The sequence below is a fragment of the Danio rerio genome, chromosome 1, assembly GCF_049306965.1.
Source record: "Danio rerio strain Tuebingen ecotype United States chromosome 1, GRCz12tu, whole genome shotgun sequence".
NCBI classification, from domain to species: Eukaryota; Metazoa; Chordata; class Actinopteri; order Cypriniformes; family Danionidae; genus Danio; species Danio rerio.
In genome coordinates, this window is record NC_133176.1 from 25173447 (window position 1) to 25192208 (window position 18762).

Genomic DNA, 18762 nt, shown 5'->3' on the forward strand with positions numbered 1-18762 from the left:
TACATGACCCTCAAGTTTCCTGGAGAACTGGTGAGATCACAAAATGGAGCAATCAATGCTTTACCCAATGTCTGCATTCTGTTTCCCCTGTCCAGATCAACACAATTACCAACACCGAAGACCCTGAACTCTGTCATGTTCCCGAAGCTTATCATGATTTAACTGAGGCATTTAATAAGCAGAAGGCTACCAAGCTCCCTCCACATCGTGAAAATGACTGCCATCGAACTGCTACCAGGCACCACGCCCCCTCGTGGTCGCATTTTCCCCCTCTCTCAACCTGAAACTGAAGCGATGAAGAAATACATCTCTGAGGAGCTAGAAAAGGGCTTTATCCGACCATCTACCTCACCCGCTTCAGCAGGCTTTTTCTTCGTAAAGAAGAAAGATGGTAGCTTACGCCCATGCATTGATTACCGAGGCTTAAATGAGATCACGGTCAAATACCGCTACCCCTTGCCATTGGTTCCAGCCGCCCTTGAGCAACTCCGATCCGCCCAGTATTTCACTAAGTTGGACCTCCGTAGTGCATATAACCTCATCCGCATACGACAGGGAGACGAGTGGAAAACCGGGTTCTCTACAATTGACGACCACTATGAATACCTCGTTATGCCCTTCGGCCTAGCAAACAGTCCTTCCGTGTTCCAGGCTTTTGTAAATGAGGTATTTAGAGACATGCTCAACAAATGGGTCATAGTGTACATTGACGACATCCTGGTCTACTCTAATTCACTATCTGAGCATATTCAGCACGTCAGGGCAGTGCTCGAATGCCTCATCCAGAACCAGCTATATGCAAAAATCTCCAAGTGTGAATTCCATCAGACCTGCATTTCGTTCTTGGGTTACATCATCAGCCCCGAAGGCGTAGCCATGGACCAGCAAAAGGTCGACTCCGTGATACAATGGCCACAACCTGAAACCATCAGACAACTGCAACGATTCCTGGGCTTTGCAAACTTCTACAGGCGCTTCATAAGGAACTTCAGTTCAGTCGCTGCTCCACTTACCGCCATGGTAAAGGCTAACAACGCCCGCCTAAAATGGAACCCAGATGCTGTTCGAGCGTTTACTCAGCTCAAAACCCGCTTCTCCAGTGCACCCATTCTGCATCATCCTGATCCCGAGCAACCATTTATTGTTGAAATTGATGCGTCCAACACTGGAATTGGAGCCATCCTGTCTCAAAGATCCCTAGTCACGAAGAAGCTCCATCCTTGTGCCTTCTATTCTCGCAAGCTCAACTCCGCTGAACGGAACTACGATGTGGGAAACCGAGAACTCCTCGCCATGAAGGCAGCGCTAGAAGAGTGGAGACACTGGCTTGAAGGCGCCAAACATCCTTTCACTGTCATTACCGATCATAAAAACCTGGAATATATCCGCTCCTGTAAACGTCTGAACCCTAGACAGGCAAGATGGGCTCTGTTTTTCACTCGATTCGACTTCCTAGTCACCTATATCCCTGGCTCAAAAAACATCAAAGCAGATGCTCTTTCCCGCCTCTCAGACGATGAAACCTCCGAGTACAATGACGAACCCATAATCAAAGATCCTCTAATTGTCGCTCCTATCCAGTGGGACATTGAACATGAAATCCTTCAAGCCGCCGAAACCAGTCCCACGCCACAATCCTGTCCAGAGAATAAGATCTTTGTTTCTCCGTCACTTCGAGAAAAGCTCATCTCCGAGGTACATGACCACCCTAGTTCCGGTCATCCAGGCAGCACAGCCACCGTGCAATTAATTCAATCCCGCTATTGGTGGCCCTCCATAAACAAAGATGTCATTAACTTCATCAACAAATGCTCACCCTGTCAGATGTCTAAACACTCCCGTCACCGTCCAGCTGGATTACTCCAACCCCTGGAGGTGCCACACCGTCCCTGGTCACACATCGCCATAGATTTCATTACCGATCTACCCATATCTCAGGGCAAAACCACCATCCTCACAGTAGTAAATCGATTTTCGAAATCCTGCCGTCTCATTCCCATATCCAAACTGCCTACAGCCATGGAAACAGCCGAATTACTCTGCGAGTGTGTGTTCCGGTACTATGGTCTCCCCAAAGACATAGTGTCGGATAGAGGTCCCCAGTTCACATTTCGACTCTGGTCAGCATTCTTCAAGAATCTCCAGGTGAATATTAGCCTAACATCCGGCTATCATCCCCAATCCAATGGGCAGACAGAGCGCTTGAACCAGGAGATTGGCAGATTCCTCCGCACATACTGTCACTCTAACCAGAATGACTGGGCTAAATTTCTGATGTGGGCAGAATATGCTCAAAATTCCCTAAGAAAGGCATCTACTGGACTAACTCCATTTCAATGCGTACTGGGCTTCCAACCTCCTCTCTTTCCCTGGTCCGGCGAGACCTCTGAACTCCCCGCTGTGGACACCTGGTTCAAAAACTGCGAAGAGGTCTGGAACGCAGCTCACACTCACCTCTCTCACGCCGTACGGCGTTTCAAGGAACAAGCCGATCGACACCGACGTTCTGGTCCCATGTATTCCCCAGGACAATGGGTATGGCTTTCCACCCGTGATTTACGCCTCAAACTGCCCTGCAAGAAGCTCAGCCCCAGGTACGTGGGTCCGTTCCAAGTTGAAAGACAAATATCTCCTGTTTCGTTCCGACTGACACTCCCTAATCATTTCCGTATTTCTCCCACTTTCCATGTCTCTCTGCTCAAGCCTGCTGTTGGTCCAGCCGAGGCGGATAGGGAGGTGGCAGCCGGTGAACAGGGTCCCCCGCCTCTCATGATCGATGGTGAGGAGGCCTACCAGATCCACGAAATCCTGAGATCCAGACGCCGGGGTGGACAACTCCAATATCTCGTTGATTGGGAGGGGTACGGTCCGGAGGAGAGATCTTGGATTAACCGCAAGGACATCCTAGACACTACACTACTGGAAGAGTTCCACTCACAACATCCGGATATGCCGGCCCCTCGCCCCCGTGGAAGACCCCGGCGTCGAGAATTGCCTCACTTCAGGAGCCGTTCGTTGGGGGGGGGCTCTGTCACCGACTCGGTCCCAGTCATTCCCCTCGCTGGCCAGCAGAGGTCACCATCTCCGGACTTCTAACCATTACGTCATCCATTCACCCTGATTCCAGCACACCTGTTCTACATTCCACTAATGACCCATGTACCACATATAAGCAGCTCACACACACACTTCAGTGCGAAGTCTTGTTTAGCCCCGGCCAGCATTTCTGAGCGTTCTATCCTGCCTGATCTCCCGTTTACCACTACAGCCCGTTTCACGACTCTGCTCTGTCTTCTGCCTGCCCTCGACCAAAGCCTGTTTCCTCGGACTCTGATTCTCGCTGCCTGCCCCTGACCAAAGCCTGTTACACGGACTCTGAATCACGCTGCCTGCCTCTGACCCAAGCCTGGTAATCACACTGTGTCTGTTATCTGCTACGTCTCCCTTGATGTGTATGTTGTATGTCCGCACAGCCGTGCGAGTTGTTGATGTTTAAGTGTGACTTAATAAATACTGCAAAATGGATCCCTCCGTGTCAGTCTCCCCGTTACACCCATAGTCCCATAACTACACAGAATAGCAGTGTCACATGTTAACCAGATAGCCCATCACTTAAACATAAACTAAAATAGTAAATGGTAAAAAATAGGTGTAGATAGATTTGGTCACTTAAATTTGTTTTATGTTTAAACTATGGCAAATTAGAATTTACAAATCACTGCACGTATCCTTTTTTATTTACATTTTTATGTACATTTTCACACACTCGCCCTCAATTTACTAAAGGGACTCTCTCTCTCTTTAAGTCCAACCGTCCAGAAAGAGAAAGCACTCAGAGAGAACAGATGGAGTTAATGCCCAGCTGAGCATCTGTCACACACACACACCACACACACACACACACCACACAAACAAAGAGAGAGAGAGAGAGAGAGAGCAAGCATGTCTGTTTTACAAATCTTTATGCTGCTTCATTTTCAAAAAAGTTATTTTATATTTTTTATAATTTGTATAGATTTTATATTTTGATATGTAGCCAAAGTTGAAGTCTGAATTATTAGCCCCCCTTTTTATTTTTTCCCCATTTCTGTTTAATGGAGAGAAGATTTTTTCCAACACATTTCTAAACATTCATTCATTCATTTTCATTTTTCAGTTTAGTCCCTTTATTAATCTGGGGTCGCCATAGCGGAATGAACCACCAACTTATCCAGCATATGTTTTATGCAGCGGATGCCCTTCCAGCTGCAACCCATCTCTGGGAAACATCCATACACGCTTATTCACACACACACACACACACACACACACACACTACGGATAATATGGCCTACCCAATTCACCTGTATGACATGTCTTTGGACTTGTGGGGGAAAACGGAGCACCCAGAGGAAACCCACATGAACGCATGGATAACATGCAAACTCCACACAGAAATGCCAACTGACCCAGCCAAGCACGAACCAGCGATCTTCTTGCTGTTAGGCGACAACACTACGTACTGCGCCACTGCGTCGCCCATTTCTAAACATGATAGTTTTAATAACTAATAACTGATTTATTTTATATTTGCCATGATGACAGTAAATAATATTTCTCTAGATATTTTTCAAGACACTTCTATACAGCCTAAAATGACATTTAAAGGCTTAACTGGGTTAATTAGGTTAGATTAGGGTAGTTCAGCAAGTAATTGTATAATGATGGTTTGTTCTTTAGACTATCGGGAAAAAATTGCTTAAAGGGGCTAATAATTTTTAAATAGTCTTTCTCAGAGATGTTGTGAATGTCAGAAAACCTTTTATGTTGCAGTTAAACAAACACTTAATTTTTAAATCCGACAAACTTATTGTGCATATTTTTTTGTTGTTGATGAGAACATTTACCCCTTCATGTGCAAAATGACGGGTAGGGGTAAGGGGAAGGGTAAAGGGGTAGAATTGGGATTGGGCCTTAGATGTGACTGCAATGTGTAACTTCTGCTGCTTTTGAAGACTGTATGAGGAGGTCCAACCTTAATTGCTCTTACTTTTAAGGAATGAGATAAAGTCAACTGATTAATCTGAGCATAGTTACTATACACTCACAGTGCACATTTGGATCATTTGTCATCTGGATCCCTATCCCTCCTCCACAGCTACAGTACTAGCTGAAATGAGTGGACAACTTCATTGTTACACTGTCAAGCACATTCAATTTTTTAAACTGTCTATGTAAACCTCTTTTGTTAGACGATTTCGACAGTCCAACCCCTTGCTTTTAAAAAAAATCCCATGGTGGCAAATTTGTCTTATTTGTTTGATGCAAATGTTAATTTAACCCTCTGTAAGGCATGACAAATTAATATAATGTTATGAACTTAATTTTAAAAATTGCCACCAATTCACCAAAACGTACAATAATTATGATTTTCATACTGTTTCAATGGTTCTTTAAACTGACTGGCTGAGTTTTTTCCAGCCATGCAATATTTGAATGATAACAGCACACCTCCATTGGCTTCACTTTTGTTACACTCCGGCCACATCACTTTCTAACTGCAAGTGTCCCAAAAACAAAACTTACTATATTTATGTCATATAACTTTGATAACTTGCTGTTATTGTTATGGGTTACATGTTTTTTTGAGATAAAAATGTAGTTGTTTAGATTTCAAATACTGAATATCACCTAGGCTATTCGAAAATGTGTTTAGATGATTTTGGAGATGTGAGTTTCAGCCTATCAGCAGTTGATCATCACTCATGTCCTTCACAGACACAGCTCTTGTAGTTCTGGTGTGACTCTGTTGTAGTTAAGGACCAATATTTGGCCTCAGTCATCTGTTATTTGTTCTTGGATAAAATTATTTGACAGAGGGCAATGTCAATTTAATATATTTTTTTAAAATTGTACATCAAAATGTGGAATGAATTGAAATCATTTTATATTGCAAAATGGTATGTTTGGGAACTGACAGTTCACATTGTATTGTACTTCAGTAAGATGGAATGAGTTGGGATGATTTTGCCTTGTAGACTATAGAAAGAGAGAAAAATCAATAATTGTGAAAGAAGAAATAGCTTTCTTTACTGATGCTTCTTGAACCAATGCTTTATTAAGATGGAATTAATCTGAAGATTAACTTGTTTGACTTTAATTCTTCACGTTTGACTTCAAGAAAGAATACAAAAATAAAGCAAAATCACGGTCCCTCTGTCAATATCTTACCATTTCTTGCATTGTAATATAGCGTTTGCTTCGCTTTGGCATTTGTGGGGTAAATGTTGGTGAATTTCTGGATGCAGTAAAGTAATACAGACAGATGTTGAATCACCTGATTTGGTTTTGTGTCATTTAGTGTTATATCTCAGACTAAACACACCCGTGAGCAAGGTCTTCCGTTTTGTCATCACTAATATAGTCCAATATATAATGCAACAAAAAATATTTGTTACTTACTAGTTCTACGGTGACATTTTTGAATTAGCAAAGGAGGTTATTGCTCACCTGTTAAAAACACATTTTGTTGTTAAATGTGGCTGAGATAGTTTCTGTGGGCAAACTTGCTTGAATTTGGTGTGAAAAAAAAAGGTTGGAAACACGGTGGTGCATTGGTTAGTGCTGTTGTTTAACAGCAAGAAGGTCAATGGTTTGAGCTTTGGCTGGGTCAGTTGGCATTTCTGTGTGGAGTTTGCATGTTCTCCCTGCGTTGGCGTGGGTTTCCTCTGGATGCCCCGGTTTCCCCCACAATTCCAAAGACATGTGAATAGGTGAATTGGGTGTGCTAAAATTGATCGTAGTGAATAAATGTTTCCCAGTGCTGTTGCAGCTGGAAGGGTATGCGCTGCGTAAAACATATGCTAGATAAGTTGGTGGTTCATTCCACTGTGGCGACCCCAGATTAATAAAGTGACTAAGCCAAAAGAAATTGAATGAATGTAAAGGGTGTTGTTTTTGCATGTGGGAGATGGAAAAGGTCTGAGGAAAGTGAAGGATCGAGAGTTCATAAGAACTTTGAAGATAACAGTCTTTAAAAGAAATAAAGAAGACACAGAATTGCATGTTGACGGTTGCCAGTAGTCTCCACCTTATCAGTGGAAAAACTGGCAAGGTCATCAACAGTGAAAGTGATGGGGTGGGGGAGGGGATGAAGGAGGAGTATGTTGTGAATAGCTGGCAAGTGTTGCCAATGATGTTGTAATAGAAAGTAACCTTGGCAGAGAAAAAAAAGGAGAAGAGAGACAGATATCTACACAGCTCAGATCTTTTTGTTTTTTTTACATATCAGGAATTCCTTCCAATGGTCCATGGTTACAAAGTTCATCCAAATGTAGAACTGCTGACTTCAAGGGAGGTCTTAATAGGATTGTCACAATACAAAAAGTTCATTAATAGATTTATTCATTCATCATTAATTAATTTTCTTTTCGGCTTAGTCCCTTTATTAATCAGTGGTCGCCACAGCGGAGTAAACTGCCAACTTATCTAGCATACATTATGTTTTACACAGCGGATGCCCTTCCAGCTGCAACCCATCACTAGGAAACATCCATACACACTTCACACACATACACTACAGACAATTTAGCTTTCACCACATGTTTTTTGGACTTGTGGGGGAAACCGGAGCACTACCCATTGCGCCACCGCTCTGCCCCCTGGATATAATTCAAGACAATTGTGACTTCAGGACTTTTCTTACTTATGTATTGAAACTTTAAGAGCAAAACATTTATCCAAATGATAAGGGTAATTTGCCTATAAATTGCAGTTATATTAAACAAAGTAGGCTCACCTTCATGATGGCATTATTACATCCTATAGCTAGAAAAGTAGCAGATAACATAACTCTTTAAGGATTATTGTTGTGATTGTGCTTTTTCAAATTAAGAACACCTGTAATCACAATAAATATTTAATCTGCTATGGGCTTCTGCTGTGCTTAGCAAAGATACAAACTAGAACACAGTCTAAAAGCCATTTGTCATCATGACACCTTTTTCCCCATATCATGACACCCTATCGAACTGGTCCTTTGAGAAGAAAATGAAGGGCTTATGTCCTTTGAGAACTGATCGGATTATTGGAAGATGGGCGTTGCTAACTAAATGAAGGAAGATTGACCAATGGGTGAAGGCATACGACACACGCCCTGATAGCCTGAATTTATACAAAAGGAAGAAGTGCTCAAAAACACCATTTACAACAAGCATTCATTCATTCATTTTCTTGTCGGATTAGTCCCTTTATTAATCCGGGGTTGCCACAGCGGAATGAACCGCCAACTTTTTTTCAAGCAAGTTTTTACGCAGCGGATGCCCTTCCATCCGCAACCCGTCTCTGGGAAACATCCACACAAACATTCACAAACACACACACACTCATACACTACGGACAATTTAGCCTACCCAATTCACCTGTACAGCATGTCTTTGGACTGTGGGGGAAACCGGAGCACCCGGAGGAAACCCACGCGAAGGCAGGGAGAACATGCAAACTCCACACCAGCGACCCAGTGACCTTTTTGCTGTGAGGCGACAGCACTACCCACTGCGCCACTGCCTCACCTTACAACAAGCACTACTATCTAAATTTAAAAACCAGAGGAGCAAATTTAAATTTCATGGTGACTTCTTGTTAAACTGTACACTTAGCTCACTGTATTGTCTCTGTAGACCTGAAAAAAAAGATTATTCTGCTTACATTTTAATTTTCTCTTCAGACAAGTAATGTTTTCTACGTTTTCATATTAATCCAAAAAACAATGGGTCACATTCATTAACCATGCATATACACAAGATTGTGTAAATTGTGTGTATAGATGTTTTCATGAAAAAAAATAATGATTCATCAAAACTTACATAAAATATTCTAGAACAACTTATACTACACACAATTCTCATGTTGGCCCAAGGCCATATAAAGAACCCAACATATAATTAGATATGATAGAAAGTAGCTAGACATTAAAATGTATATATAGACCTATATATGATTAGAGGTCCAAACAACAATCTCCTGCTCTATCAAAGGATGAGTATTGTTTCACCTTGTGTTTGGCCAACTGTGACTGCTTCCCTAGACAGTGGACTGATATGCTTCCTGAGAGTGATGAATGGCGGTTCAGGACCAATCACACTGAATTAGTTATTTTGCAGTGAGAGGAGCCTTTTTAAATGGTCCTTATCAAGTGTTTCGCAAAATGTTTATGAAGCATGCTCACATCTCGTGTTTGCCTGTTTGCTGTTTTGACTGAGCACTTTCTGCACCTGGAGTAATAAAAAGTCAACTCTGCAGAAAAAGTGCCTGAGCATCAAGACTGTTGATACAGTGTGGTTGCCTAGGTTAGCATATTAAAAACGTGCAGCACTCTGTTCTTGAAAAGAGTCTTTTCTAAAGTCAACAAAAATGCAGTGTATTTTATTTCATGTTTTCAGAACTGAAAGCATGCTCCACATACAAAATTCATTAATTTTCCTCCTTAGTCTCTATTTAAGATGTCAAACCCATGTGAACATGGGTAGAACAAGGAAACTCCACACAAAAATGTCCAGACTCACACCACTGACCTTCTTGCTGTGAGGTGCTGAATTGTCTCTTCTCAATTTATAATTTGACCTCTTATCATTTTCACAGGAATATTGCCCCTTTGCGAAAAGCCCTTAGATGGAGTTGGTGTAATATGCAAATTACTAATCACGTACAGTAGAATGCTTCCTGAGAACTATTCAAATAGGCGAAAAAGTTAATGAACAAACTTATGTGCATAAGCACATTTTGTGAATTAGAATAAAAATTTTCGTGAGAATTTCAAATGTGCATGCAAAAAACGTAGGCAATTGTTACTGAATAAGACCCAGTGATTTTTTTAATCAGGAATTGATCTTTAAAATGTCTTACTAATAGTTTTTACTTTAAAAATAATGGGATATTTAAGTTCATTGACTCTGAGCTTGAACAGAAACACTAGGACAGAAAAGGGTTGTATTCACTTATAATTTAATGCATATTCAATGAATGATATGGATGCGATATTCCATTGTGTGTGCAAAGCATGGACATACTCCTGATTATTATTCAAGAAGAAAAGTACTTTTAAAAATAATAAATACAAAGTTCTGTCATATGACTATGTGTGCACAGGCTGATAGGTCCTATAATATCCAATCTGCTTTCTACCATGTAAAGCAGGTGAGTGTTGGCTGTCGCCTCAGCAGCCAATGAGTTTGCTTCTAAACATTTAAATAACAATGCTGTTTGTGCTAATCTGCAGAGCATTTTCAGAAATTCTGCTCCAGTGTATGATCCAATATTTTATGTTTGCAGCAGCAGTGAGTAATTGTCAGACAGCATATGGTATTTGTCTGTACACAGCAAGTCTTCATACTTACTCTGCTCCAATAACAAAAAGTAGGAGCGTAGCAGGTCTATACACAAAGACTAATCACATCAACATAGCCAGATAGATATTCATTATATACTAGAGGGTTGTCATGATCAAAATAAAAGTTTTTTTCATTCCCTTTTGAATGCTTCATTTATGCAGTAACTTAAACATCAGCAAAAACATTAGCCCTTCTAAAAAAGGCACCGGTGGACAAAAAGAAATAGACATTGAAAACCAAGGTTGGGTGTTCATGCCACAGTTCAAGTACAGGGTACCAAAATAAATTATTAAATAGAATAAAAGTAAATAAATGTAGAAATATCAGTGAAATAACATTGAATGCATTATTTTAGTGTCTTCTCTCTGCTTACTATTACTAACATATACAGAGAAATATGGTTTGTGTATATCTTATACAGACAACAACAGTTCCTCCCTCTGGACGAGTTCTTTTGATCTCCAGTGCTTCATCTCCTTGGAAACCACATCTGCAGCAATTAAGAGGTCTCTTTAGAGCTGCCCTAGTGTGTGTTTACTTTAGATTACTGGGTTAAGCAAAAAATGGGAATATATATTGCAACTGATTATCCAACCACCTACTTATATGGTACATTCAAGATTTGGGTGATGTAAAGAAAGAAAAAAGAAAGAGAATAAAGTGACACTGCGGATAAAATCTTTTATTTGCATATTAATTAAAATATTAGCGAAAAAATCAAACCAGTGTGAAAGACTGACTGAATTTTTGAAATTACGTACACTCAAATTAGCCATCATTTGGTATAATTTGTGTTTAAAATAAATTATATGCATCCATCCCTGCTGAAAAAACCAGCATAGACCAGCATTGCTGGTCACCAGCAAGACCAGCATATGTTGTGTTTTGGTGCTGGTATGCTGGTGACCAGCATGGGATGCTGGTGCTGGTATGCTGATAACCAGCATGGGATGCTGGTGCTGTGATGCTGGTGTAATGCTGTGATGACCAGCATGAGATGCTGGTGCTATGCTGGTGACCAGCATGGGATGCTGGTGTTATGCTGTGGTGACCATGGGATGCTGGTGCTGTGATGCTGGTATTATGCTGGTGACCAGCATGGGATGCTGGTGCTGTGATGCTGGTGACCAGCATAGGATGCTGCTGCTATGCTGGTGGCCAGCATACAAGCACCAGCATCCCATGCTGGTCACCAGCACCAAAACACAACATATGCTGGTCTTGCTGGGATTTGGGTGCTATGCTGGTGACCAGCATGAAATGCTGGTGCTGGGATGCTGGTCACCAGTATGAAATGCTGCTGGGATGCTGGCGCTGGTATGCTAGTGACCAGCAATCCCATGCTGGTCACCAGCATCCCATGCTGGTCACCAACACCAAAACACAACATATGCTGGTCTTGCTGGGATTTGGGTGCTATGCTGGTGACCAGCATGAATTGCTGGTGCTGGGATGCTGGTCACCAGTATGAGATGCTGCTGGGATGCTGGCGCTGGTATGCTAGTGGCCAGCAATCCCATGCTGGTCACCAGCATCCCTTGCTGGTCACCAGCACCAAAACACAACATATGCTGGTCTTGCTGGGATTTGGGTGCTATGCTGGTGCTGGGATGCTGGTCACCAGTATGAGATGCTGCTGGGATGCTGGCGCTGGTAATATGCTAGTGACCAGCAATCCCATGCTGGTCACCAGCATCCCATGCTGGTCACCAGCACCAAAACACAACATATGCTGGTCTTGCTGGGATTTGGATGCTATGCTGGTGACCAGCATGAAATGCTGGTGCTGGGATGCTGGTCACCAGTATGAGATGCTGCTGGGATGCTGGCGCTGGTATGCTAGTGACCAGCAATCCCATGCTGGTCACCAGCACCAAAACACAACATATGCTGGTCTTGCTGGGATTTGGGTGCTATGCTGGTGCTGGGATGCTGGTCACCAGTATGAGATGCTGCTGGGATGCTGGCGCTGGTAATATGCTAGTGACCAGCAATCCCATGCTGGTCACCAGCATCCCATGCTGGTCACCAGCACCAAAACACAACATATGCTGGTCTTGCTGGAATTTGGGTGCTATGCTGGTGACCAGCATGAAATGCTGGTGCTGGGATGCTGGTCACCAGTATGAGATGCTGCTGGGATGCTGGCGCTGGGATGCTAGTGACCAGCAATCCCATGCTGGTCACCAGCACCAAAACACAACATATGCTGGTCTTGCTGGGATTTGGGTGCTATGCTGGTGACCAGCATGAAATGCTGGTGCTGGGATACTGGTCACCAGTATGAGATGCTGCTGGGATGCTGGCGCTGGTATGCTAGTGACCAGCAATCCCATGCTGGTCACCAGCACCAAAACACAACATATACTGGTCTTGCTGGGATTTGGGTGCTATGCTGATGACCAGCATGGAATGCTGGTGCTGGGATGCTGGTCACCAGCATGAGATGCAGCTGGGATGCTGGCGCTGATAGTGACCAGCAATACCATGCTGGTCACTGATAGCAAATTACATCTGGCCCAGATATGGCCCACATACCGCGCGGAATGACGGCGATGACTCAACCTGATTGTGGCTGTCATAAGGATCCAAAAGTCAGCCACAACTGAACCAGATCTGGGCCATATCTCAGAAAAAGCTTGGTCCATATCTGGGCCAGATGTGGCCCATACATTTTCTTAGATCTGGCCCAGCTGCGGCCCATGCAAATTCTGAAATCTGGCCCAGCTGCGGCCCATGCAGTTTCTCAGATCTGGCCCAGATGCGGCCCATGCAATTTCACAGATCTGGCCCAGATCTTGTTCAGTTGCGGCTGACTTTTGGGTTAGATGTGGCTGACATCTACATTTGGTAGCTATATAAATCACATTAAAAGGAATGCTTAGTTTAAATTGCTTTATTTAAAAAATTGCTTTAAAGGAAGCATATAAATTGATAAATACAAATATAGAATTTATATAAATTATATTAATAGATGCATACAAAAAAAACAACAACAGATTGATCAATGCAATACATATAAATATATGAATTAGATAAATAAATGCATACAGAATTATCACAAATTAAATGCAAATAAATAAATATAAAAGTTAAAATTAGGTAAGTGGATATACAGAATAAGAAGAACATACAAACACAAATGTATATACAAATTAGATAAATAGATACAGAAAAAAAACCACAGAAAATATATATATATATATTTTTTATAAAATGCATATTAATTAAATTAACAAATGATAATTACAGAGACAAGATAAACAAGTACGAGTAGACAGAACAAACACAGAAATCGAATATTTAACAAAAACATATTATTTAAAAAATTACAACGAAAAAGAATTTGTCTGATGAAGAGCCGGCGGCTCGAAACGTTACACGCTCTGTGTCAGCCTTTTTAATTTAATAAATTTGTATTTTTGGAGCCTTGGTGTTGCCGCCTTTGATTTACATTAAATAATTACAATTAAATATTTATTAGCATCTACCCAGAACCAAATTTTTTTTTTTTTAATTAAATAAACTGAAAATCCAACAGGGCAGTCCAAGAGTGAGGTCAGGGGCAAGCAAGGGTCAAAGCCAAAAAAAACAGTCCAATGCAAAACATCCTGAAAATCGGAGAAGACAACAATTAAAAGGTGCTGTTTGCAGAGTATATACAGGCACAACTCGATTAAAATTAAGGACTTTTAAGCACTTTTTTAAGCACCTATTTTTATTTTTAAGACTGACAAGCAACGTATTGAACACCTGAAATGTATTCTCAGCAATACATAAAAACATTCCATAGGAACTACCTATCGATTTATAAAAAATAAAAAATAATATTAATATAATATTTCATAGTATTAAACCTATTTTAAATGTGCTTGTGAAATTATTTTTTTAATGTTTTTGTAGATGGAAAGAGAACTGAAAATTAAATTACATTAAATTAAAGGACTAGAAATACTATTATATTGCTAAAATAAAACAGATTTTAGTAAATAATACTAATACAGAGTAAAAGTACATGGTACTATTTTAGCTAGTTACATTTGGAAAAAAAAATCGGATTTTCATTACGGACCTTTTTTAAGTGTAAACTTGTTTGAATGGTTTAATTGTTTAATTACAAGACTACATAAAAAGGAATTTGCACTAACAAAGGAAGTTTATTTCCTTTAAGGAAGTTTAGTATATTTTCAAGCTTAGGAAGGTTTTATACTTCCTTATAATATTATTAATATTATAAAATATTTGAAATATTTTTTTTACATTTTCTACATTTTTCAAAGCAGTGTTTTAAGAGCCTTATTGTTTATTTTGATAAATGTAACAACAGATTGCTTTGACCTGTAATGCCTGTACAATTTAGTTACGCTTTAAGACAGACTATGTATAAATCATACAAATACCTCATTCAAAAACTTTTCCAGCATACCAACCCCGTGACGTCAGACACAGCAATATTCCAAGTTGGGGGTGCCTTTGTGCTAAAAGCTCTAGTAAAACATGCCCTTTTCATCAAAATTGTTACATTAATCAAGTTTGGTTAATATATTTTTTATTAAATCAGAAAGCAATTTACGAAATAATGTAAACTCGATTGACTGCATCACTTCTACTACAAGACACTGGGAAGAATTTTTGCTAGGCGATGTAGGAAGATCTGACACTCAAAGTTTTCTCCATCAATTCATAGTCTGAAATCTTGGTAATTAGTGAAAGTACCTTTGAACTGACCGCAGATCTTGATGTAGTCTTTCTTGATCTGGTCTTCTCCACTTTCGATCCTTCCCTGGGTTCATCTTTACAAGGAAACTGCTGAATGGAAAAAAAAATACTTAGTGATAAAAACCTGGACTATATCATGCTATAAAATGTTTGAAATAAAAGCAGCATAAAAGGACAAGCTAGTGGTGGAGGTTTGCTAGAAAAATCTGTGAGAGAGGATGTTGTGTGTGAGTCAGACTGAGACAGACTGTTGTATGAATGTGTGTTTTTGAGTGTATGAATGTGAGAATGCATTCACAAGAGTGTGTGTTAGTTTGAGGATTTTGCTAGGGTCCAACAGAGTAATTTGTTTAGTTAAGTTGTTAAAAATTATTTTCATTGATTAAATACTTGCCCATATATAGATGTAAAGAATAACCAAAAGAAATAATGCATTAAAATGTCATTATATTTTATATTCAATCTGCAAATCATTTGTTGTGAAATTTGAATGACTTCCATTCAGTATATGAAGAAAATAAAATTAGAATAAGAATAAAACAATAGAACTCTATAAAAAAATACTTCCTATCAAAATAAAGCAGGTGCTTTTACCTTAAGGAACTTTATTAGTATGGTTCCCTGCTTCCAGTTAGTTCAACTTCAGATACCTCCATAATCTGTACTCTGGTGCTTCATTTGGTTCTTGACTTAAGGCTGATTTATACATCTGCGTCAAACGCCGGCGTATGCTATGGCGCTGACGCATAGCCCTTCGATGTGGCCGTCGCCGTCACTGATGTGCACTTCTCAAAAAATTTAACTACACGTCGCAACGACGCCTAGCGTAAGCTCTGTGATTGGTCGGCTTGGTAGCGCTGACGAGTCTGGGCGGGACCGAGAGCAGCGCGAATGTAAGCGAGCGATTGTTTACAAGTGTGGAGTACCGTGAAGGAGCTCCGGATGGAAAGTTTTGTTTTGTGTTTACCTCATAGTTAAAGTTGTTGTACGTCCACCGGTTCCTGCCTCAAAATGAGCGAGTTTGAGCCACTTGTACATCCCGGAAGTGTTCAGGAAAAGCAAAAAAGTAGCGAAGAAACTCGACACAGAGGAACATTTACACCTCATTGCCAACTAGCGTTTCGGAAGTGTTAATGCAGACCGACAGAGACAGCGCGCAGAAGTATAAATGCACAGCCACGCGCGTTGCATGCGCCGTTGGTTACGCCGGTCCCCTGACGCAGAAGTATAAATCAGGCTTTAAGAGTAACTGGTGTCGCATTCCAGGTCCATCACAATCTGAGCTAGAAGGACAATATGACAAAAGACAAGACAAATGTGAATACACATAACATACAGAATAAAACATTTAAAGATATAGTTTACTATTCTGCCACCATTTATTCATCCTCTACTTGTTTCAAAGCAGTTTGAATCTGTTAAACACTAAAGCAGATATTTTGAAGAATGTTAGAAACCTGTAACTATTGATTAACATAGTAGGAAAAACTGGGTTTGTGTTCATTCATTTTTTTTTCAGCTTCATCCCTTTATTAATCTGGGGTCACCGAAGTGGAATGAACAGTCAACTTATCCAGCATGTTTTACGCAGCAGATACTCTTCCAGCTGCAACACATCACTGGGAAAAACCCATACACTCTCATTTACACACATTAACTAAGGACAATTTAGCTTACCCAATTCACCTGTACCGCATGTCTTGTGGGGGAAACAGGAGCACCCGGAGGAAACCCACGCCAACACGGGGAGAACATACAAACTTCACACAGAAATGCCAACTGACCCAGCCGAGGCTCGAACCAGAAACATTTTTGCTGGGAGGCAACAGAGCTATCCACTGTGCACCGCACCACCTGAGTTTATGTTCAACAGAACAAAAAAAATATTTTGAAACAAGTGGAGGATAAAAGACGTCATTATTTTTGGGTGAACTATCGCTTTAAATTTTTGTGTCAAGCATTAGTCTTTAAAAACTTATGTATCACTACAGGAAAAATAAATCAAGTACCTCTTGTGAACAAGCAAAATCATTATGCCATTGTTTTCAATGGTTTTCTTTTACATTTTTCACTCTGAAATTATAACTTAAACATGCGATCCAAGGTAAATTAATCTACTTTAAAGTTACGTCAACAGACTGTGTTTTTCCAGCTCACCAATACTGTCAAATTTTACATTTTCAGAAAACAATTCAATAAATTACCTTGTGGAAACATTTAGACTTTCTTTAAAATATGATTTTTTTAATAATAGATATTTTAAATAAGCTATGACCTCACACAGTGATAAAATAGCAGCAATAAATCTTGTAATATTTTAATAATAAATAAAACATAAAATATATTATTTCAGTTCCCAACAACCAGTCTGACATATACAAGTTACAAAATATGTACAATATTGTACCTGGTGTGCTTGATGATGAAGTAAAACAATTAGTAATGCACTGATGTGAGAGTTGTCCTTTCCTTCAGCTTGCATCCTTGCATGATACCTTTCTTTTCTGTAACAAATTAATACAATACAATCAATTTATAAAAATATTATTTTTACTTGCCACAAAACCATTTGTTTGTACTTGATACATATGTACAAGATTAATGGTGCAATTCAGTTTCCAGGCTGTTTTAAAGTAATATAAAACATAAGATATGGATTTTAAGCTTATTTAACACAATTGATTTTATTTTTTAACAAGGTTTAATATTTCATAACACACTTAGCCTTCTTTTTTAGCTAATTAATTTCCTTCATAAGTCATTTAACACATCATGTTTCAACTGTGGATTTTTTTTCAAACGTTTTGGCTTTAAAATTTTTTTAATGCAGACCAGTCTCAACAGTGGCCAGCATGAACCACATACTGTTACTCTGCAAACTTTTGCTGAAACTTGACAAAACACACATTAACAAGCAAATCAAGATCATTAGGATTAACGTTACCAAAAAGAGACTGTTCGTTCAGTGTTTGAACTAAAACCAGTACAAAAGCAGAACTCGGCACCTATTACAACTGTATAAAACGGACAGCATATGATTCATTCATTCAAGCTCCCGTTTCGACGCTGTTCTTCATATAACACGTCTTATTAATCATTTAATTGGGAATGACGAGCGTAAAAGGACAATTGTAACTTAAATGAATTTGTTAAAACCCCGAGCACAATCAACTTAACAGATTACTGAACTGACGGCGGCCATCATTCTTAGCCGTTTTTAGCCATATTATCCACATATAAGTTACAGTTTTATCACTATTCAAAACAGGGGCTTTTCTAACTAATAAAAACATTGCCTGACGACAAATATCTCACAAATATGATTTTAAAATAATAACTTACCCGATAAAAAGAAGAAGATGAAATGGCGGACTTGACTTCACTTCCTCGTTTGAAAAAATTAACCGTCATTCACGAGGCTCCGCCCACTCCACCGTAATGCAAGGATGAAGCGAAACACATATTCGCCACCAGGGGGCAGTTTATGATTATGTTTTTAAATAAGTAAATAAATAAATGAATAAATATATATATATATATATATATATATATATATATATATATATATATATATATATATATATATATATATATATATATTAGGGTAAGGGTAATTAGGCAAGTTATTTTATAACAATGATTTGTTCTGAAACTGTCGAAAAAATATATAGCTTAA

General features: G+C 39.8%; 1 long non-coding RNA gene across 5 annotated transcripts; it reads right to left on the reverse strand.

Moving 5' to 3' along the window:
• Window positions 1-13578: 13578 nt before the first annotated feature.
• Window positions 13579-18479, reverse strand: LOC101884261 (uncharacterized). Of its 5 annotated transcripts, XR_012406231.1 has the most exons (7): window positions 18429-18479; window positions 17494-17590; window positions 16764-16940; window positions 15681-16369; window positions 15084-15176; window positions 14768-14854; window positions 13844-13978 (listed from the first exon to the last, which is right to left on the reverse strand). It is a non-coding gene; the product is annotated as an uncharacterized lncRNA (long non-coding RNA). The 5 variants fall into 5 exon arrangements; XR_222576.6 differs by lacking the exon at window positions 14768-14854 and having other exon boundaries at window positions 13579-13978; XR_012406228.1 differs by lacking the exon at window positions 14768-14854 and having other exon boundaries at window positions 13883-13978; window positions 15084-15173.
• Between the last annotated feature and the right edge of the window lie 283 nt (window positions 18480-18762).